Source organism: Pongo abelii, chromosome 1 (assembly GCF_028885655.2).
Source record: "Pongo abelii isolate AG06213 chromosome 1, NHGRI_mPonAbe1-v2.0_pri, whole genome shotgun sequence".
Classification (NCBI taxonomy): Eukaryota; Metazoa; Chordata; class Mammalia; order Primates; family Hominidae; genus Pongo; species Pongo abelii.
The window spans coordinates 59,239,022-59,262,920 of NC_071985.2; the positions used below are offsets into that span (position 1 = coordinate 59,239,022).

General features: G+C 34.0%; 1 long non-coding RNA gene across 1 annotated transcript in view; it reads left to right on the forward strand.

The window, feature by feature from the left end:
- Positions 1 to 358: 358 nt before the first annotated feature.
- The window catches only part of LOC129048573 (uncharacterized), a 38,756-nt gene continuing 15,215 nt past the window's right edge, over positions 359 to 23,899 (forward strand). The window contains exon 1 of the long non-coding RNA XR_008511004.1: positions 359 to 506. This is a non-coding gene — a long non-coding RNA (uncharacterized LOC129048573). The remainder of the gene's footprint in view (positions 507 to 23,899) is intronic.

Here is a 23,899-nt window from a genome sequence, read left to right on the forward strand (position 1 = left end):
GAAACTCGAGTGTATTAGTAGCTAATAAAATGCAGTTTCCAAAATATCAGTACCCAGTATTTGCTTAATATTAAGATTATGGTAAAAAAATACAAACAGTAAATGGATCAACAAATATTATATATCAGTTTTTGTTAAGTGCTAAAATGAGGAAGAATTCAGAGTAAAGGCCATAGAATAATGAAGAGAGAAAAGTGATTTTTTGGTTTTATTTAAGGTGGTCCGAAAGAGCCTCTTCAAGAAGGAAGTTTTAGTAGAGGTCTGAATAAAGACGGGTGGGTCAGGTAGATACCTGAGGGTGAGTCCCTCAGGCAGAACACTGTAAATGTAATAATGGAAAGCCCTGAAGTGCCAGCAAGCTTGATGAGTCCCAAGAGGGAGACCAGCACCTGAGACTGAAAAAGAGGTGAGAACAAGGATGGAGTAAAAGCCAACTGATGTGGGCCTTGTAGACCATGGAAATGGGCCTAAATTTAAGCTCTTGGAGGATTTTGAGCAAAAGAGAGGTAAGGTATAGCTTAGATTTTTTTATTAAATGTAAAAAAGTAAATGAGAAAACAAGATGTCAACTGTTACTATGTCCATATAAAAATGTATAAGAAAACAAGCTGAATATCTCCAAACATGTGTGTTTGTATGAGCAAGGGAAAACATATGGAAGGACACATACCAATATGCTAGTACTTGCTAAAGTACATCTATGAGAGCTGTGTGGTTAGGATGGAATATTTCATCTATAGTTTACCTAGTATCAATTGTTACTGCAAAACTGTATTTTTTTATTTTAAAATCATTACTAAGGATAATTCTGAAGAAAGTGTAAATGTTTTATGCCATAATCATAATTGAAGGAGAAATACAATAAAGGACAAAATATTAAAAACATAATTAATTCAGAGTTTTGGCTGTAATTTGAAAGAATAACTTTTACAACTGAAAGCTAAAAATTTACATTTGTATCGTAAGTATTTATATAATGTTGATTACAGCTTACCAACTTTTAGAAATTATATTTTTGACCTCTAAAAATTAATATAAATCATGTTTAAAAATCTGAAATCGCAATTAGTCTAAAATTCTTGAGTTACTGTGATCAGCGGCACAAAACTAACATTTTGTGTTTCTGTGACTTGGCAATTTTACATAATTTTTTTCTACCATAAGTAAAAAAGAATGATATTCATCTGTCTCATGGGATTGATACAAAGATTAATTAGATAATGTTTATAAAATGTTTTGAAGATTAAAAGTGCTAAGTATTATTGTGCTTATTACTTCACCAGTGACTCATTTGTATTCCAAAAGTATATAGTCTATTACTTGGCTAGCATTCAACATTTCAAATCATCAAGCCACTGAAAATGCTTCAACTGTTTAGCAGACTGGGCCTAAAATAGTTTTCTAAAACAGTTTCTCACTAAATAACAAGACTTTTTTTTACTATATTTCACTCCATCTAATATTTCCCTAGAAGATTACTCAATCAGCTCTCAAGTACTCTAAATTATTTCTCCAGTGATTAATTCATTTTGTCTAATAAGTATTGCTTTGGAATAATGCCTATGGAAGCATAATTAAAACATTTGAAAGGATTTTCAAGGAAATCTGTGAATCTTAAAGTTAGCATATAATAAAATAATGAATTTGTTGATTACATTACTATACATATTTCAGGTAAGATCTTCAAACTTAATTCAGACAGACACTGTCTCCAATCCAAATGATAATCATATCCCAAAATAACTTCCCTCACTCATTTTTTTTTATTATTCAGATATATATCTTAATTCTATCTCAGGCATTGTTTCCTAGGTGGGGGGTTTTGACAATATTTTATAGCCTAATTAATGCTAAGAAACTGTACAACATTTGGAAATAATATTACAAAAATTATAAAAATAACAACAGATAATGTTCAATTGTCTTCCATGTTACAAAATGAAAAATAGGTGTAAAATTGATAATCGATTGATATCAGGTTAAAGGAAAAATTGAATAAATGTCAAAAATAAATCCAGATTCAAGACACTGTGAGATTGTTTTCATCCAAAAATTACAAAGATTTATCATAACTGTGCTAGTTAATATGCACATTTTTCCTATTCCCCATTATCTAGCTTCCATTTTATATAGATGTGTGTGTGCTTTATTCTAATATTTTGTTCATTTCCAAATTTTACAATTCAAAATATTATTCAAGCAGAGACATACTGATGATCTTTCCAATATTACTACCTTTTGGGTAACTCGTAACAATTTTGTCATGCCTTTAATTTAAAAACACATTAAAGTTGTGTGTACATTGTAACATGCATATCTGTTAAAGGAATATTTGTTCACCAACAAACACCATTTCTTCTCTCATCATGTTTCACTATCAGATTTGTTCAGTGATGTTTATAGAACTAATATTAATACATTTGGGATGCAATATACTTTGCTTTGACATTATGCAGTAAATAACTATATAGCCTGTTTTTTATGAAGGCAGTATCTGTTAACAGAATCTAGGTCTACAATGGCAAATAAAGTAGAATGCAAGATTTCACGTTTTTTATGTTAATTGAAAGTTTTATGGATATTGATTGTTGAATTTCTGTAATGAAAAGCAAAGATGACTAGCATGTAAGATTAGAAGATATTTGGATACCGCTATTAAGATGTACATTACAAAGTCTTACAAACAAAAAGGACATATTATTTAGGAGATAGTTGTAATAGGCTTTTATAGATTTTGATAAGCACTTATATGAGCAGTTATATTTTAGTTTTATCTTTTAAATAAAATTAAAAATTAGAAAGCCTAAAGAAGATGGGGTCAGAGTGCTTAGAAAGTGGAGTTAGGGTATTAAAAAATCTACTAAAATTCACTTGAAATATAGTGAGTATAAAAGAACCACAATAGTAGAAACACAAATAAAGGACATTCAGCGTTGAGTCACTAAGATCTTAGGTATAAAATTAGATGCCTCAAAAAGCAAGAAAGGAATTTGAGGAAATTGGTACTGATTAACAGTGTCTAATGGTACAGAAAAGTTCAGTCACATGATATATTCAATAGATTGAGTGTTTGTGTACCCCAAAAATTTCTATGTGAAATCCTAAATCCTAATATAATGGTGGCTTACTCTGTTTTGTGTTGCTGTAAAGAAATACTGATGCTGGGTTATTTATAAAGAAAAAAGTTGTATTTGGTTCATGATTCTGAAGGCTAGAAAGTTCACAATTGGGCACTTACATCTGGTAAGGGTTTCTGGTTGTTTCTGCTCATCAGAGAAGCAAAGGGGAGCCAGTGTGTGCAGAGATCACACGGCAAGAGAAGAGGCAAGGTGGGGGGCCCAGGATTTTTTTTTAGCAACCATCTCTCGTGAGAAGTAAGATACTGAGAAGTCACTGACCCGAAAAGCAGGGTACTCACTTACTCATGAGGGATCTACCCATGTTACCCAAAGACCTCCCACTAGGCCCCATCTGCCTACACTGCCAGACCAGGGATTAAATTTCAACAAGAGATTTGTTGGGGAAAACATATACACCACAGCAGATGGTATTAGGAGATGTGACCTTGGGGTAAAAATTAGGTCATAAGAGTAGAGCCCTCACGAAAAGGAATAATGCCCCCAAAAATTGGACCCCAGAAAGCTGCAATTTTGCTGGTGTTCTTTGAGCCACCATGGCATTAGGGCAACAGGACTGGGAGCCATAAAGGAGGCTAACTATTCCTACACGACAAATCACATCAAAACTCAATGACTGAAGACCACAGCATTTATTATGGATCAGAAGCCTCCAGGTTGATTGGGTATTTATTGTGCTGTTGTTTGGGCTCACTTTTGCATGTGTGGACAGCTGCAGTGTGGATAGATTACTCCACGTATTTTGGCTGGGCTTTCTCTCATATTTTGAAATCAGTTGCAACCTGCTTAGTTTAACGTACTCTTAGCTAAGATGAGTGGACTATGATCCATATGATCTCTTAGCCTCCAGCAGGCTCAACTGGGCTTGTTCATCTGATAGTTACTGGGACCTGAAAGAAAAAGTATAAACATAGAAAACCTCTTGAAGTTCAGACTCAGACCCAACACATCTTTACTTCTGCCACATCCTATTAACTGCAGCAAATTGCAAAGCCAGACCAGATTCAAGGGATATAGAAATAACTTTCACCCCTTGATGGGAAGGAGTAGCTGCGAAGACACAAAGAATGAGATAAAGAATCAAGGGCATAGTTAGAATAAATCTTCTATAGTGGTTTTAGTGGTGGAATAAGTGTCCACCAACAACTCTGGGTCAAAGAAGAATGCAAAAGGGTAGTCCAATTCAACAGTGTCTAACGGAAAAAGACGTAAACTTATCACAGACGAAGCTGATCAACTGTAGCAATGCTGGCATTTGGGACAAGGTATGCATATGAAAAAAATATAGTGTGAACTATTCAGTTAGATTGGAAAACAGCAAGGCTGCATCCTAGAATACTGCAGTGAAGACAGGAAAATGCCCAAGCGTCAGGTGAAATTGATTATATCTCAAAGGCTGTTAACGTAACATCTAGAAAGATCAATAATGTATCTTCTTTTTTTTCCATAAATGTGGCTTGTATTTTTGTATTTTCATAAGCCACTAAAAGCTTAGTATATAATTCAGAAAGGGCTAAAAGCATCAAAATGAAAATATGTATTCTTGAATATGATTAGAATTTTAATCTGATGTGATTGAAAAATAACTGAAAGTAACATAAATTAAAACTGACCACGTTTTTGTGTCACTGTGCATGAGACATAATCAAATGTACAATATATAAGATAAATATAATTATAGAAAAAAAGTATTTTTAGGGCATCTGAATTTATAACTCCAAAATACCCACTAAAGGTTATTTTGCAATTCTACCCAATTTTGATACAAAGGAAACTTCCATAAAAGTCATAAGGAATTTGAGGGAAGGGCAAATTAGAACTAGATTCATATGATAAAAGCAGCTCTATTTCAGAACTTAATTAATGAAAAGATCCCTGGAGTTTCAACCTTGGTCACAATACAACCTTAATTCATACACAGTTTTATTTCCCTTTAGTCACAGGTAATCCTAGTAACAAAAAGAACTAGATTAAAAAATGATCAGATAGATCAAAGGATGTGATGTACCAATACCAAAACAGCACCATACTTATCAATCCAGACTACTGTAAGAACCCAAGCGTTTATATTATTTATAATTGGCGGGGCACGGTGGCTCAGGCCTGTAATCCCGGCACTTTGGGAGACCGAGGTGGGTGGATCATGAGGTCAGGAGATTGAGACCGTCCTGGCTAACACGGTGAAACCCCATCTCTACTAAAAATAAAAAAATAAAAAAACAATTAGCCGGACATGGGGGCGGGTGTCTGTAGTCCCAGCTACTCGGGAGGCTGAGGCAGGAGAATGGCATAGACCTGTGAGGCGGAGCTTGCAGTGAGCCAAGATCGCGCCACTGCACTCCAGCCTGGGCAACAGAGCAAGACTCTGTTTCAAAAAAAAAAGAAATAGATTTTGTATAATTATATATAAGAAATGTATAACTGTGTATCATCATCGATTCATGATTCACTTGCAATAACATAAATAGAATAGCCACGGTCCAGATCAAGCCCTATGGAAGTTTACAATTGTTCAAGAAAAGCTTCTTTTAGTTCTTGCCTTTCTTCTGTGTCTATACAGTGCTCCCTGAGCACAAAACTTAAGGTTTTATATTTTACTTCAGCCAGTCATTTTAAGAGACACTTATCCCATTTCATTAGGTTCCTTAATTTTATATCTCTTTTTCCTGTGTATTCTATATAGTTCACAATTGTCATTATTTCCCCCTCTCTGTTCTTTAGGATAAAATTTAAGGGTTGTATTTTAATCTAATGAAGATCTACTTATATTAATCTAAACTCACTTCTACTTAAAGTTTCCTATTATCTCCCTAATTGTGTGCTATTATCAATATGTATTACTGTAAAATGTAAGTCCCTACCAGGCATAGGCACAGAGGTGCTACTACGACATTTGCAGTAATCTGTTTACTCTCCAATTTCTTAAGTATCAAAATAATCCTAAGATTTATGAGAAAAGGAAATAAAATTTGGTTATTTCTACTTAATTTTTCTACTTATTCCTTGTTTTAGGAATAAAAAGCTAAACACTTTGAAATGGCATGTGAGCTAGTTTATATATCTCACAATTTGTGCACTTTTTTTGTTTGTTTTTTGTTTCTTTGTTTTTTCTTTAAACACTGCTTCAGCCCCTTATTATTTCCACAGATTTCAAAACATGCGACCAAAATTGCCAGGCCAATTGTTTATGAATGTTCCTTAGCCAGGCATTTATTCAGATTATCAAACAATAAGAAGATTTTTAAAAAGCTACTAAATTTAGGCAGACCAGATTAGAATTTTAGACATTCATTCATGTTTGAACATCTAATCTAAATCAGTTCCCTGCACTTGTTCATCTTGTTCAAACATTCACTACATTTCAGAGAGTAGACGAAACATGGGTTGCTTTTATTTGCTTTTCTTTCTTTTTTTTTTTTTTTTTGAACAACACCAAGGATTTGTACAGTACTTTATTTAAATGACTTGAAGAAAATGCAGAGAAGCAAAGAGGTTCTCGTGTGCTTGAAGAGGGTAGATTTCCAGAAACCCTCATCAGCTAACACATTCACACAACCTCATCAGTTCACTACCCTGGAGGTGTTTGTTCCTCTAAGTAGTGACATGAATCTATAACACCTCAGAAGCATAAATGCCAAAGTCTGGGAGCCAATAATTCTCTGTGCTCTGACAGAGCAAAAAAAAAGCAATGGCAAAAAGAGGTATTTGGGATGGAATCTGCGAATTCTAAGAACTCTTCCTCTGTCACTTGTCAAAAGCATGCAATTGAATGTTTCCACAATCAGCTCAATTATTGCTGCTGCAACTTTGAGGGTGAAACAAGTTTCTCTAGTGCAGTAGCGATTAATGACACTATAGTTGTATTATAGATATTAGTAATGAGAATTCATTTAAAATGTAATTGTTGAAATTGAGCTACAAATATTGTAATAACAAAATGGGTACATGTATTTTGTTTATAAGTATATATAAGCGATATTGGATTCTGACTTTGTTTTTCTTTCCTCTTCTTGGTGGGATCATCATCACAGTGGCAGAAGGGAGTCATTAATAACAATTAGATGGGAAAAGAAAGAAGCATTGGAATTTGGGAATCCGCATACTATATAATCAGTTCTATTTTTTAAAAAACAAGCATTTAGCAATTGAAAAAGGATTGAATTTGGATTTATGATTTGAACACTTGGAATGGGAGTCAACTGCTAAGTTTAAATCTGAATGACTTGCTCTTTGTGGAGAATTCTCTGTCCTCTCAAAGACAAATTTTGTCTTTCAGACTTTCCCTCTTTCAATCTTTCAACCTTTCAAACCAAGTGAGTACACAGTGCATCCTCTTGACTTCCCAGGTTTTATACCAGATTTCTGGAACCCTGATTCACGAAGCTCTGATCTGCTCTCTTCGTACTAAATCTCCTCTCAACATATCTCTTACCCTCTTTCCACCCCCATAAATGTCATCTCTGCTCATTCTTGGTCCTATTGTAGATTTGAAAAAGAATTGGCCAAACTCTTTCAAAGTAATGTATATGTATATTCTGAGATGGAGTCTAAACTGTGTTGCCCAGGATTCTGAACTCCTGGACTCAGACAATCCCCCCTGCCTCAGCCTCCAAAGTAGATGGGATTACAGGCCTGTGCCACCATGCCCAGCTCATTCACATTGATATTTTTGTCTGCACTTTCCCTCCACAGCACACAGCCTTATATCCAATCAGCAAGTGCTCATTTTATTTGCATTTTGTTTTACATAAACTCTAAAGTAGTATATATTTATCTCACATATGATATGGCGGTAACTACTAATAATGCCCTTCTCTGTATGATATTGTTTGATATGAGAGGCCTTGAATATTTTACCAAAAAAAAAAAAATTTGACTCCTAGTGTTTTCTTGTAGTTTTCAAAGGTGCTTAGAGATGAGAAGAATTTCTTTTAAGAATATTAAAGATATATTTGCCTAATATACTATATGTTCTTCTATAAGAATCAGTACATAGAATGATTGGAAAAAAATACATTACTTTGAAAGAGTTTGGCCAATTCTTTATGTTATGATTCTGTTGTCATATAGGTGGCTTGAAAAAAATATTCAAGAGTTGTCTTGAACCAGGCCTGGAAATTTAAAGGAATAGAGAAAAGAAGGAGCCAGCATTAGTCAAAAGCATGTCGCAATATTAGTCGGCAGAGAAATCAGTACCGTGGGAAAATAATTTTAATTTTTTTTCTAGAACTTGGTCATCCTAGTACACATTTTCTATCACACACATTTCAATATTTATTCTTAATATAAACAAAATATCGGATTATCTCAAAAGAACACATTATGAACACATATTTTATATATATATATATCACACACATACATACACACACACACATATATTTGAAACAGAGTCTTGCTCTGTCACTCAGGCTGAAGTGCAGTGGTGCAATCGTGGCTCACTACAGCCTTGACATCCTGGGCTCAAGCGATCCTCCCACCTCAGCCTCCCAAATAGCTGGGACTAGAGACACGTGCCACCATGCCCAGCCAATTTTTTTTTTTTAATTTTTGTAGGGACATTGTCCAGCCACATTGCCCAGTCTGGCCTTGAACCCCTAGACTCCAGTGATACTCCTGTCTTGGCCTTCCCTAATGCTAGGATTAGAGGTGTGAGCCACCATGCCTGACTACACATCTTTTATAAGAATGGTAGTGCTATTTCTCAGCAATTATCCAAAACACGCATAACTAATTTAACCTAATCATTGGTGCATTTTTATTATTTTACTTGTACCCAACTATTTCTACTGTCAATTTCAAAACAATGAAATACTATGCTTTCTTTATGCTAATATCATATTTCCATTCACATGATTTGATGATAGGAGCTATGTTTCAGTTTAAGAGATTATTACAATTACCATGAGAAGCAGCCATTTATTCATAAAAGGATCGCCAGTTTTGGTCCATGCCTATTAGGTAAGCTAGAATTTCTAATAATCATCAATAATATGACTTTTCAAATTTATACATAATTTTATTAAATGTATAATAGCTTTTACATGAGTTATATCAGTTATCATCTTTCTCACTCTATTTAATTGCCACAGTATATCCTAAACCTGGTAAAAAGAAATGTTTCTTATTTTATTTGAGGCCAGTTTTTCCACGGGCAATTTCAAACCATAATCCATCTTAATGCTAGAGGACTTTCCTTTGTGGCTTCAACATCTTGTTAGGCACTGGATTCGTCTCCTTGCTGTGTCAAGATGTCTGCTTCCCCGGCCTATAATGGTTTATCTCACTGGCTCTACAACTGGACCGCTTCTACTTGAATCAGTTTTTCCAACTATCGCCTGTGTCACTTTGACTAGGTTAATTAGGAATCCCTGTGCCTCAATTCCCTGTTTTGTGAAATTGGGAAAACTGTACCTATCACCACAGGATTTTGTGTGTATTAAATGAATTAATCTAAGAAAAGCATTTGGAAAATGGCTATCAGATGATAAACATTCAATGAGGGAATGTTATATTATTACTAAATTTTAAAATCCGTATTTCTGTCTTCTTTCATTTACGCATCATTCTCTTTCTCTCCTTCCCTTTAAAAATAGTTTTTAAAAATATTAGTTTATACTTACATCTCTCCTTGTTTACCTTATATTCACACCTTCTTAATTTTTAGTTTGTATAAATTTTCAAGCTAAAAGAAGAGTGGCAAGAGTATTACTAGGAACATTCATAAATCCTTCACTCACATTTGCCAGTTGCTAACATTTTGCTATATTTGCTTAGCACTCATTCTCACTCTAACACACACACACACACACACACCACTCCAGAATATTTCTGACCAACTTTTATGTCATCACACACTTTCTATTTTAGTTGGGTTGGACAAGACAAAATTGACTTTTCTATTCCTGGCTGTCTTTTCTATTCCTGAAAGAGATTGGAAGCAATGATTCTTCAGTAGTAATGAGCGCAGTTTGTCCTATATGAAATGATGAGTTCAAGACTCTCCCATGCCTTACAGCATTCTGTATTTTTATCTTTCTTCTTCCACACAGAACACACATAAATGAAGTAAATTTTATGAGTACGCTATATAATGAACAGTAGGTATCGCTATACATTAAGATCATAAATTTATACTGATATTTCTGATTGTAAGCTAACACTACAGAATCTTTTCTGGCCTTTCCTTACTTTATATGTTTTACTTACTTCTTCTATAGGGAGAACTGTGGCTCCAATATCAATGTGTTTATATTCATTTGCTCAGTCCTACAGTACTGCCCAAATGGTTACAGAATTTTTACAAAGTAAGCACTGTGAAAAACAAATTATTAAATATAATTGAATTATGGGTATTTTTCTCTTTTGAATGAAGGTATAGAGTTGAATTCAAAAATATTAGAAATTCACTTTTCTTGCACTTTTTATTTTGGAATAATTTTAGATGCACATAAATTTTAAAAAATAATATAGAGTTCTGTGTATCTTTTACATAGCTTCTCTGACAGGTAACAGCTTATGTAACTATAGCACAATATCATAACTGGAAAATTCTCATTGATGCAACTATTAACTAGACAACAAACCTTATTCAGATTTCATCTCATTTTACATGTACTCATTTTTTACATTCACTTTTACCCCAGCAGAAGTCTGACTTCTATTGTTACATGTAATTAATCTCCTCCAGAGAAAGTCATCTCTAACTTGTCTGGATAGAGATGGAGGCAATGGTTGCATACTTTCCAACCCATACTTAATTGATATTTATGTGACATTAGACACTGTTGACAACTTCCTCCTTTTAACGTATTTTCTTAGCTTCTGAGACAATGCTCCTTTTCAATATCTCTTCTCAGTCCTTTTTGAAGTTTTCCTTTCTGTATCTACTATTTGAATGTCAAGATTTCTTCGGTTTATATCTTTGTTGTTTTTTTTTCTTTTTACACAGCTGACACGGAATAGCAATTTAATATATAATTACTGAATAAAGTTGAAATATTTGCTGTTGTGGAATACTATTTTGGTATAGTTGCAGTATAATGTAACTATTATTATATAACTAAGTTTCTAAATAGATTTTTAAAACACAAGCAATTAATACACTTAATATTAAATTCAGTCATCAAAATTAGAGGTGAAAGGACAAATGTAAGCTGAAAAAGATTTTTCACTACACTACTTCCTCTAATTCTCAGCTTTGCTAGTAAAAACTTGATTATAAATCAGTCTGATATGGTTTGAATTCTTTCAATATGGCTGTATTATTAAGATCCCTGCTATTCTGATTAAATAAATCCACTGGTTTCCAAGTATTATCTATCTAAATTCTGTCTCATTTAATTTATAGTACAATAAAAGGAGACTAGAAAGCAGAAAAAAAGTCAAAGTGAAGAGCTAGGAATAGAAAAAGAGATGGAAAGAGAGAACAGAAGCCATATTTGTGATTAGTTCTGAGGTGGAATAATTTTATAACCTGAAAACAAACAGTCTGCTTTTGAAATATATAGTAAACTATAATAAATAGTTTATATATATATAAAAAATGTATAGTTTACTATATAAATATATAGTAAACTATATAATATGCAAGTACACAGAGTAGGTGCTAAACATATTATTATCTACTTTGTCTATCAATATGCTTCATCTAACAGTATACTACCTCATAAATATTAACATAACATTTATAAAATTTAGAATATAGAAAGTATCTATTCATAATATGAAATATATTGTGTATGCTAATATACTAGCCTATTAGAATTAGGCCCTCTAGACTGTGCCATGAGGAATGGTGCATTCTGGCCCAGATACTACACTTTTCCCACAGTCTTTGCAACCCCCAGACCAGGATATTCCCTTGGGTGCCTATACCAGCAGAGCCCTGGGTTTCAAGCACAAAACCGGGCAGCCTATTGGGCAGACACTGAGCTAGCTGCAGGATTTTTTTTCATACCCCAGTGGTGCCTGGAATGCCAGCAAGACAGAACCGTTCACTTCCCTAGAAAGGGGGCAGAAGCTGGGGAGCCAAGTGGTCCAGCTCAGCAGATTCCACCCCCACAGAACCTAGCAAGCTATGATCCACTGGCTTGAAATTCTTACTGCCAGCAGAGCAGTCTGAAGTCCACCTGGGACACGCAAGCTTGGTGGGGGGAGGGGCATCCACTATTGCTGAGGCTTGAGTAGGCCGTTTTACCCTCGCAGTGTAAACAAAGCCACTGAGAAGTTCAAACTGGGCAGATCCCACCTCAGCTCAGCAAGGCCACTGTGGCCAGACTGCCTCTCTAGATTCCTCCTTTCTGGGCAGGACATCTCTGAAAAAAAAGGCAGCAGACCCATTCATGGGCTTAGAGATAAAACCCCCATCTACCTGGGACAGAGCACCTGGGGGAAGGGGTGGCTGTGGGGGCAGCTTCAGCAGACTTAAACATCCCTGCCTGACAGCTCTGAAGAGAGCAGCAGATCTCCTAGCACAGCATTCGAGCTCTGCTAAGGGTCAGACTGCCTCCTCAAGTGGGTCTCTGACCCCCGTGTATCCTGACTGGGAGACACCTCTCAGTAGGGGCTGACAGACACCTCATAAAGGAGAGCTCTGACTGGCATCTGGTGGGTTCTCTCTGGGACAAAGCTTCCAGAGAAAGGAAGAGGCAGCAATCTTTGCTGTTCTGCAGCCTCAGCTGGTGAGGCAAATGTCTGGAGTGGACCTCCAGCCAACTCCAGCAGACCTGCAGCAGAGAGGCCTGACTATCAGAAGGGAAACTAACAGAAAGGAAGAGCATCAACATCAACAAAAAGGATGTCTAATCAGAGACCCTATCTGAAGGTCAACAATATCAAAGACCAAAGGTAGATAAATCCACAAAGATGGGGAGAAACCAACACAAAAAGGCTGACAATTCCAAAAACCGGAATGCCTCTTCTCCAAAGAATCACAAGTCCTCACCAGCAAAGGAACAAAACTGGACGGAGAATGAGTTTGAGGAATTGGCAGAAGTAGGCTTCAGCAAAATAAACTATCATCAGAGTGAACGGGCAACCTACAGAATGGGAGAAAATTTTTGTAATCTATCCACCTGACAAAGGGCTAATATACAGAATCTACAAGGAACTTAAACACATTTACAAGAAAAAAAAAACAACCCCATCAAAAAGTGGGCGAGGGATATGAACAGACACTTCTCAAAAGAAGACATTTATGCGGCCAACAAACACATGAAAAAAAGTTCATCATCAATGGTCCTTAGAGAAATGCAAATCAGAACCACAGTGAGATACTATCTCATGCCAGTTAGAATGGTGATCATTAAAAAGTCAGGAAACAACAGATGCTGGATAGGATGTGGACAAATAGAAAAGTTTTTACACTGTTGGTGGGAGTGTCAATTAGTTCAACCATTGAGAAAGACAGTGTGGCAATTCCTCAATGATCTAGAACCAGAAATACCATTTGACCCAACAATCCCATTACTGTTATATACCCAAAGGATTATAAATCATTCTACTATAAAGACACATGCACATGTATGTTTATTGCAGCACTGTTCACAATAGCAAAGACCAACCCAAATGCCCATGAATGATGACTGGATAAAGAAAACATGGCAAATATACACCGTGGAATACTATACTGCCATAAAAAAGGATGATTACATATATTTTGCAGGGAAATGGATGAAGCTAGAAACCATCATTCTCAGCAAACTAACACAGGAACAGAAAACCAAACACCGCATGTTCTCACTCATGAGTGGGAGTTGAACAACGAGAACACATGGACACAGGGAGGGGAACATCACACACCAGGGCTTGTTAGGGGATTGGGGTGCAAGAGGAGGGATAACATTAGGAGAAATACCTAATGGAGGTGACGGGTTGATGGGTGCAGCAAACCACCATGGCACGTGTATACCTGTGTAACAAACCTGCACGTTCTGCCCTTGTATTCCAGAACTTAAAGTATAATTAAAAAAAAAAAAAAAAGAATTAGGCCTTCTGGTGCTTACACAATATTATATATTTTTAACAAAATAGTTATTTCTTTCTAAAGTGTATAATTTTATACACAAATATAAAATAAAATCATTTTATGTCGTCATTCATGGGAAACAAAATCCTATGTGACAAAATAGATATATTTATTTATTTTCCATAAAGAAAAAATAAAACATGAATTAGAAGACAAATATAAAGTTCCACACAAATGTGAAGGTTACTATTAATTATAAGGATAAAAAGGGAACTATGAAAATAAGCAAACGATACCATATAAGCAAACATTAATTTTAAATATTACATTTAAAAACATATTAGAAAGGAGTCATTAGATTAAATGACTCAAATAAGAAGTATATTAGCTCAAAACTTTCAAATACAGTGGCTCCATATATAAAACCTCCTAAGCCCCCAAAATTTTTATAAAACCATACTATGGAAAGATATATTATGTTTTATGACATGTTTGCATGTAAATATGAATTAGATTATACATGTTGGTTAAATAAGAGATTGATATCAGTAAGGACATGCTTGTTTACATGCAATTTTCCCCATCAGGTAAATGTTTTGAAGAGATGCTTAAAAATGCCGAAACTCCCATGCAAGTATTTTCTTTTGGGCTAAGAAGTGAATAGTTGACAGAATTTTAACTGCTAAACTTTCCAGTCTCTTAAGCTATCTCTGGAATGTTTAAGTGTAGTAGGGAAGCTGTAAGGGCATATTCTTCTTTATTTAGAAAAATAATTGGAAATGTCTCCTCCTGGATCACATTTATTAGCTTTGGTGAAACTGTTCTGCATTTTGGGAAAAAAAAATAATGTCTTCTGGAATCTTCATTTTGGGGGAGGCACAAGTCGCATGACTTAAAGCTACAACAGATTGACTGTCATTCCAGGTGCAAATTCTCAAAGAGTTTTAATTGTACTAATATTTTTATTGGATTTCTACTGCTTTTATCAGGTCTCTGATTGCAATGTCGCTAGGATTTGAGTGGCTGGCACAAAATCTCTCTATCACAGCCAGATTATTTTAGTGTATGATTTTGCAGAATAAGAGGGTTTTCAGGAGCACATATTTAGCAGAATCTCCTGCACCATCTTATGATTATAATGTCTTAAATTAGTAATAGGTAAAGATAAAGTGCTAAAGAATATCTTCAATGTCAAAACATAAGCATTTCAAGAAATGTGTTAAGTAAAATAAAAAAGCTTGCTACTTGGGAGGCTGAGGCAGGAGAATCGCTTGAACCTGGTGGAGGGGGGTGTTGGGGGCGGACATTGCAGTGAGCCGAGATCGCCCCACTGCTCCAGCCTGGGCGGCTAAGTGAGACTCCGTCTCAAAAAAAAAAAAAAAAAAAAATGCGTGCTACTAACTTAATACCCAGTAGACAATACCAAAAATTACAATAGCAGAAATAGTCATGGACTTGTAGCACTTAGAGAAAATAGAAAAATTACTTTATTTGAGCAGCAATGTTCTAGCAAGCTAAGTAAATAATAAACTCTTCAGCAGAAGTAACCATAAGTTTTCTTTCTTATCTCTGAATATTTTTATCTCATTTCTTCATTAAATTCTCAAGTAGGTTTGTGTTGTTAAGTCAAATTTTAGTTTATTTTTTATGAAAGAAAATATTACCATTTTTGGAAGTTTATACAACAATAAGAAGCACATTTGTACTCATTCTATAACTCATTTATAGTCTTCTTACTGATTTTCCTTAGGAAAAAAGTTACCAAAATGAAAAAAGAAAATAAAATATATTAATTAAAACATTATTTATAGTTATATTCAAAATGAAATAATAACAAATGTTTGACAAGTTACCATATATGAAATCGAAATATTTGCTTTTTATAATAATGATTATTATTGATATATCAAAATAGTAAAATACTGTATGAAATAATATAAATGAGGAAAAGCAGTATATCAAATGATAACAATACCTTGATGATAAATAGTGTTGGTATACATTTAGAAAAAATGCAAAGATAACATGCAAAAATGAAAGTATGTTTTATATGATAGAATTAGGTTGATTTATTTCATATTTTGTCTTTTTATATCACATTTTGAATAACTTCAAAATAAAATGCTAAAGTAATTTTAAGTTGCAAAGTTGGTATTTTGTTAACTTTCAGAAGAGTTTATTCTTTAAACAATTTTAAAATACAAAATAAAAAATGTTGTACTGAACCATATTTAACATTATGTTAGCTACTGCAGAAGTAACTAAATGAATATAGATCTAGAGAGATGAGATATAATACCCTATAATATTTTTTAAACTCTGTATAGACTATGTACTCTATAGATACTGATAATTTATATCTACTGCATGTATTACCATTATATATACTGTTCTTGTATATTTTGTCTTTTTCTGTATACTCATGAATATTTATTTTGTAAGGCATCATGACTAAAGGCTAATTTTGAATAATCTACCAATGTACTATTTGAAATAATGTTTTAAATGAAGATTTTTAAAATATTTATAGCTAAGCACTATAATTACTTTGTTATATTTGATACTTTGGAAATTCCATTTTTGACTACTTTAGTTATCCCTTCTTATTAATATAACATTGATAATTCGTGGTCATTCCTCCTTATTCATTGTAAGATTATACAAATTTTCATTTTTGTTGAACGAAGGCATTCTCCTTAATCAAATTTCATTTAGGCTCCTTCAAGCCATTTTTCAACTCGGCCCCGTCTTGAGCTTGGTCCTCTAGAATAGGAATCTTGCTAAGTAAATTTCGTGAGAATTTCCCACCCTGGATATCTGATCAAATTTCATTGCTTACCATCCTCCAGGTGCTATCTGATCACCCTGGCCTGCCTTCAGCAAGAATCCTGTCAAGTTGGTTTAGTCAGAATCCCCCCTCAACCCCTGATGTTTCTTCTTAGTAATTTTCCCTCCATTGACCACAATATTGTTCTTTGGCTATAAATCCCCACTTTTTTGTAGGTTGATGTGCTCAATGTTGAGCCCAACCTATCTCCGCTACTGAAAAACCCCTTTGCCATAGTCCCTTGAATAAAGTCTTCCTTTTCATCTTTAACAAGCATCAGAATAGTTTTTTGTTTAACATTATATTCTACCGGTGAATTAAATTATATCTCTAAAATTGTCCTTCTATTTTTTAATAATGCTCCTTTTGTATTGGCTCAAAGTCTAATTTGTTAGATATTAACATAGTTACGCTACGTTTCCTCTGCTTTGTAGACTGCATATCTTTTTATTAATATTTTATTTTCACCTTTTGAAGCTATATATTTCAGCTATGTGTCTTGTGAACAGCTTATGTTTGAAATTGTCTTCTTTTGATTATTTGTGCATTATCTACTTTTTTAAAATAAGAAAATTATGGTAGCTACCAACTTTTTCACTCTTTCCTTGGTGGTTATCTTAGATATTACAATATATATCTTTGATTTACCAAATATTGGCATTTGACTTTTCCCTGGCCTGTGCAAATACTTTAGAATGTGCAAACTATTTATTTCCCTCTTGGTTTATATAGTGTTATTTTATTTTTTGTATACTTTTAGAATATGCATAATATTTACTGTTTTGCACACTATTTATTTAAGTTCATCTACATATTTTACTTCCCATTTCTCTTCATTTCATTCTCGGTTTTCAAGCTTCTATCTGTTGTTGTTTTTTTATTTTTATTTTTTTGCCTATAGAAGACACAGTGTTACTGTTATTCAAACATTCACTTCATTTTTGTTTGGGGTTTATTTTCAGTTAAGTACAAATTCTACACTGGTATATGTTATGAGTGACCATCTATTCAGGGATTTTATCAGATTGTCTCTTTCCCTTTCTCTGCCATTTCTGTGTGTGTGCGTATATGTGTGTGTCTTTCTCTGTCTTTCTTTCTCTCTCTCTTTTCTTCTCCTTCTTTTCGTTCTCCTTTACCTTCTCCCTACCTGTTTCCCCTTCTCTCTTTTTGTGGCATACTCTGGAATCCTTTTTTTGTCCCTCAAGGGTTTGTGGCAATGGTCCCCAACCTTTTTGGCACCAGGGACCAGTTTTGTGGAGGGTATTTTTTTCCACAGGCAGAGCTTGGGGGGATGACTTCAGGATGATTCAAGTGCATTACATTTATTCTGCACTTTATTTCCATTATTATTACGTTGTTATATGTAATGAAATATTTATACAACTCACCATAATGTAGAATGAGTAGGAGCCCTGAGCTTGTTTTCTTGCAACTAGATTGTTGCATCTTGGGGTGATGGGAGACAGTGTCAGATCATCAGGCATCAGATTCTGTCTCCTAAGGGGCATGGAATCTATATCCCTCACATGCACAGTTTGTGCTCCTATGAGAATATAATACTGCCTCTGATCTGACAGGAGGCAGAGCTCAGGAGGCAATGTGAGCCATGGGGAGTAAAGCTGTAAATACAAATGAAGCTTCCCTTCCTCACTGGCCCACTGTTCACCTCCTACTGTACGGCCTGATTCCTAACAGGCCATGGACTGGTACCTGTTCAAGGCTCAAGTGTTGCGGAACCTAGGCTTAAAGGATATAAAATGTCTGGGTAGTTTCTCAGCTTCATACCCTTTTATTTCAGAATTGACAGATGATCTTATTGGAAAAAAAATCTCAAATTTTAGGTTCACCTCTTGTTTGTTGTTGGTGGTGGTGGTAGTGGATGTTGCCCTTGTAATTTTTACTGTTTTGTTAGGTCTTAGATGTTTTCAAGGAGATAATTATTACTGCTTATAAAGCTTTTCTAGTTATTCTTAGTGGGAGCACTGGTCTAAATTACCATTTCTGTCTCTGCTGAAAGTAATCCTCCAGTACTTGCAATATTACATTGGTAAGATTCAACCAACTTGATGAATGTACGTGGGGTCCAGTAATTGCACTGTTCGTAATTTTTCACGGTTTATTCCTGGCAAAAGATGTTTTAAAAATTTTTATTACAAAGATTGTTTTTCTAAATATTTTTGTGAATATTTATTGGTACACATGAGCAAGAATTTTTCTTGTATGCAAGACTTACCCTATGGGAGCCTGTGTGATTCTTTCCTCCAAAAGGGTTTATTTCAGCTACTTCTAGAAGCCAGAGAATGCTTCTAAACAGGAGACATTGAATGCCTCAGAGGAGAGTTCCACACTCAGATTCGCCACATTAGTGTTTAAAACTTTAAAATCTTGAGGCAATGGTCTATGTCTCAGGGAAAATCAGCCCCTTTGGGTTCCTGCTCTTCCACACTGCCTGGATGCCTGTTTCCATTATGGCCCTTGCTGCTGCTCCATCTTCCTATGGCTTAGGTCTCTTCTCCCAGTTTCTTAGACTCTAATTTCCAAGTACTTCGGCATCCTCTCTAGCTTTTTCTGACTCTTCAAGTTACTAAAGCTTTGCTCCTTGACCATGAAAGCATAACTTCAGCGAATTATCACAATAAATTACACATAGTCCTTATAAAGATTCATTATATATCTCAAATATTATTTTCTTTATTGTGAATCCCTCAATACTGAGCACAGAAGAGTTAAATGCTTGGGACAAGGTCACACAGCTGATATCTAGAAGAATCATTTTTCAAAACTGATTCTTCTGATGCCTATACTCTGGTATTTTCTCTTTATACATGCTATTTTTCCAAAATAATTCTCACATATTAAGTTCCTCAAATATAATTTAAAAAATAAAGTTGAACTAGACAGGTCAATAAATGCCTTGGGATAGCTGACTGAATTAATCAGTGAAATTAGCAAACAGAAAAGAGGAAATTTCAATGTCACTCTATTTCATTCCTCAAAGCCTTTTCAACCCCTGTAAAAGTAAATATCTCAGGGCCTTTAATTATTTGATTGGTTACAAAATTGTATGCCTCACAAATTTGAATCACTTAAACAGAAATAAAGTGCCTAGGCAAATTCTGAGAAATTGGATTAATAAACTGAACTACTGATGTTGGCTTCGATAATATATTACAGTTGAAAGGCAAACTTGCAAACAGGAGAGTGCATTTGTATATATAGTACATTTTATTAAAGAAAAAAATGTACAATATCTTACAATTAACTTTTTTGTCCAGCATCTTTTGAGTCTGTCTGGACATTTTTCTTTACATCTATCCCCTGAGTGTATAATAATGCATTCTCTTGTCATACGTTGGATAAATGTACTAATTCTTTTAAATTTGCTCATATCTGGCCTTTACTTACTTTGTAATCTTTGCCAATTGAGAGAAAATCCAGTGCTCTCTCTTTTAAAATACAAAGTGCATCCCATAATAGATGCTGCTATCTGCTGTAGGAACAAAAATCTAGAATTCTGAACATGGGACATTTATGAAGAAATATGTTATGACTAAATGATACATTCTTTCTCTATATAATGCTCGCTGTGAACCTATTACTATTAAGTCCCACACAGACTGTGAGTTTGGGAGGAACAGCAGAGAGTAATAGCCCCCATGGTGCTTCAACCAACCCTGGCCATTAATTGTATACTCTAAGTGGCTCATTAGAAATCTTGGGAAGTGTCTTTGCTATACAGGCAAAAAAGGATGATTGGAAAGATAAGATGCAAGATGAGAAAGCACTGCTACCCCGTGAAGTCAAGTGACAAGAACATTGTGATTGACTGTGTTACAAGGCCACTGTTAAATTGAGCAGAATCAAGACTGACAGAAAACTCTGGGGTTGGCAATCAGTAAGACACATTTTGTTACATGCACAAGGATCAGAATATATTTTATGAAACATATAGGAAAGCTAAGAGGCATTGTGGAAAGAAAATAAAAGATATTTAAAAGTATTTCGGAGTTAAGCTTACTTCAGTTTTAAGAAACAGGTAAAATATATTTTTAATGAAAAGAACATTTTTGTGTTTGCAACCAAAAGTTTAAAGGTTAATATATTCAGATAACATATAACGTATAGAAATAAGTTTGAATCTTTAACACAGTTTTTCAGTAATCAAATTACCAACAAATTTTAAAAATAGAATTAGTAATTAAAAAATTTAAAGGATATAAGAATTTGGAATGCAAGCAATAATAAATTACAAGTCTATATTTAAAAATAATATGACTCTAAATAGCTTTATGGAAAAGTTTCCAGATGTGGGGGACCTTATGGTTTACAGTAACAAAAAGTTATTTTAGTATTTTATCTCTATGGAAACATTTTTGTTCTAACAAGAAATCCATAGGTGTTTGGAACAAGTAAATTTAAAACATCATTTTACATGAATGTGAAATACAGAAAAAAATTTCTATTAGAAGCATGTAATGTCCTAAATCCACATTATAAATTCTATATTTGTCAGTTAGATAAATTTTGAATATTCCTTATAACTGAAACTGTTCTTAAGAATTTCTAAGATTTAAAGTCTCCTTTTATTCACCATAGATTAATAACTCCAAATCATTCATTTATTCCTTCATTAATTTCTAACCAATAGCATCTTCTTGCTCTACTGCTTATACAACATTGAATAAGTCCTGTTCCGTGCTCTCAAGGGTCTCAGATGCTAGTGAATGAAAATGAGACATAAACAGTCAAGTGGACAACAATAGAGAGAGAAAGAGATTAAATATAAAAACAAATACAGGTCATGGGGTGGCCTAGTCTGGGAAGAATTTATAGAATTTTTAAGAAAAGTAAAAGTAAATAAAATGATCATGACTGAGGCCATTTCAGCAAACAGAATACCATGATCTAATATAGGAAGAGCAATGAGAAACAGCATATGGCATTTAGGATAACATGAGGAAATTTCTCTTATTGGAATGCAAAGGACTAAACAGTAAGTAGAGAGATGCCTATACCCTAACACTAACAAAACTGCATACTGATATCCACCATTAATACGGATGCAAAAATGTCAACAGAGATCTAGCAAACTGAATCCAGCAATGCTTAAAAATGCTAATGCACAATCTATCAATGTTTATTCCTGGAATACAAAGTTAGTTTAATATTTGAAAATCAATCAATGTAAATCACTATGTAAATAGAATACAGGAAAAAAATGTAAACATGAATAGATGCAGAAAATCACTTGAACACATTTAGCATCCAATTATGATATAATCTAGTACTCTAGCGATGTATTATGTATTTATGAAAAATCTAGCGCTAATATGTAACAATATTTTCCTTTAATATTGACAAGTCAAGGATGTCTACTTTTACTATTTTGATGCAACATAGTGCTGGAGGTCCTAACTAGGGTAATAAGAAAAGAAAAATAAGTAAAAGTTATATGAACAGGAAATCAAGGAGTAAAACTCTTTATTCAGAGATTACATGATTGTAAGTTTAGAAAATCCTGATAATTCTAAAATAAATGTTAGAACTGATAATGAGCTTAGTAAGATCACAGGATACAAGATCAAAATACAAAAATCATTTGTAACCATATATAAATCAATGAAACATTAAATTTTTTCTAAAATGTCATTTATGTTAGCATCAAAAATATGAAATATTTGAGGATAAATGTAACAATAGGTGAAAATAAAGGTACACCTTTGTATATATGTATATATCAAATATTATATAGATATATGTATATATTCATATACACACTCATATGTGAAAGAAAATGCAGTGTAGATATTTACTACAACAACAGCCCAAGAGAAAAAACACCATGAATCAAATTGATATGTCTTCATGTGGTACTGTGGCACTGTCTGTCTCATAAACTAGGATGGTGGAGAGAGAAACTAGGATGGTGGAGAGAGAGAATAAGAGAAAATATTACTACATCAGCTCCATTAATATTAATAAATAATACCAAAGGTAACCAAGGAATACTACAACAATTAGAGTTAATTCAAACTTTATTGTTTTAACTGTATCAGTGAAAAGTTACTGTTAACTTGTCCAGAGCTCATCTCCTACAAGTTGACTTCACAGAAAAAAAGTTGGGAAGCAGTCCCATAGAAAGCAGTCATAGACTAGGGACAGGCAATCAATTCTGATCAAGAGTTGCCAGAACAGCAATATTATTATGCCTTACTGTTCCTTTTCTTCTCTGCACTTATATATATTTGAAAAGTATTTAATCTTTATTCATAGCAAGTGATTTTTATTAAAAAATATGAAGAAAGTTGATAGTATTATTCGGTTACATGTGTCTTACTGTGGGTACACCAGTGTTTAATATTAGAGTATTAACATATTATGTCCAGCTAACTCAATTACAGATTTATGTTGATGTGAAAACTTAATTCATTTTCTTATACAATAAATACTGAGTGATCACCATATGAATTGTGGCTACATGAGAATGGTACCTAATCTGTGATATGACAGCTGAGTAGAAATTGAGTCAGTATAGCTGAAAAGAGAACTTATTTCAGGAAGACAAATCACAAGTGCAAAAGACACGAAGCGTGTGTAAGCATGGCAGATAGAAGAGAATGAAAGTAGTATTGTAAGCGAAGAGAGCACAGTTTTATACAACCTGAAGCTGGAGAATTTGGTTTGGGCCAGGCCATGGAGTTTAAAAACCAAAGAGAGGAATTGTGAATTGATTCTAAGAACAGTGGAAATAATTCTAATCACAAAGAATCATGATTGGGTGTATGACACAATTACATAAGTTTTGAAACAATATCTCTGACTAGTTGTAAAGAATTCAGATTAGATGTAGTCAGGAGGTGCTTTCAGTAGTCCAAATGAGAAATAATAACAGATTGAGCAAGGAATGTTGTGGTGCAATCAGAACGATGTAATCAGAATTAAGGTATTTAAGATACTGAATGTACT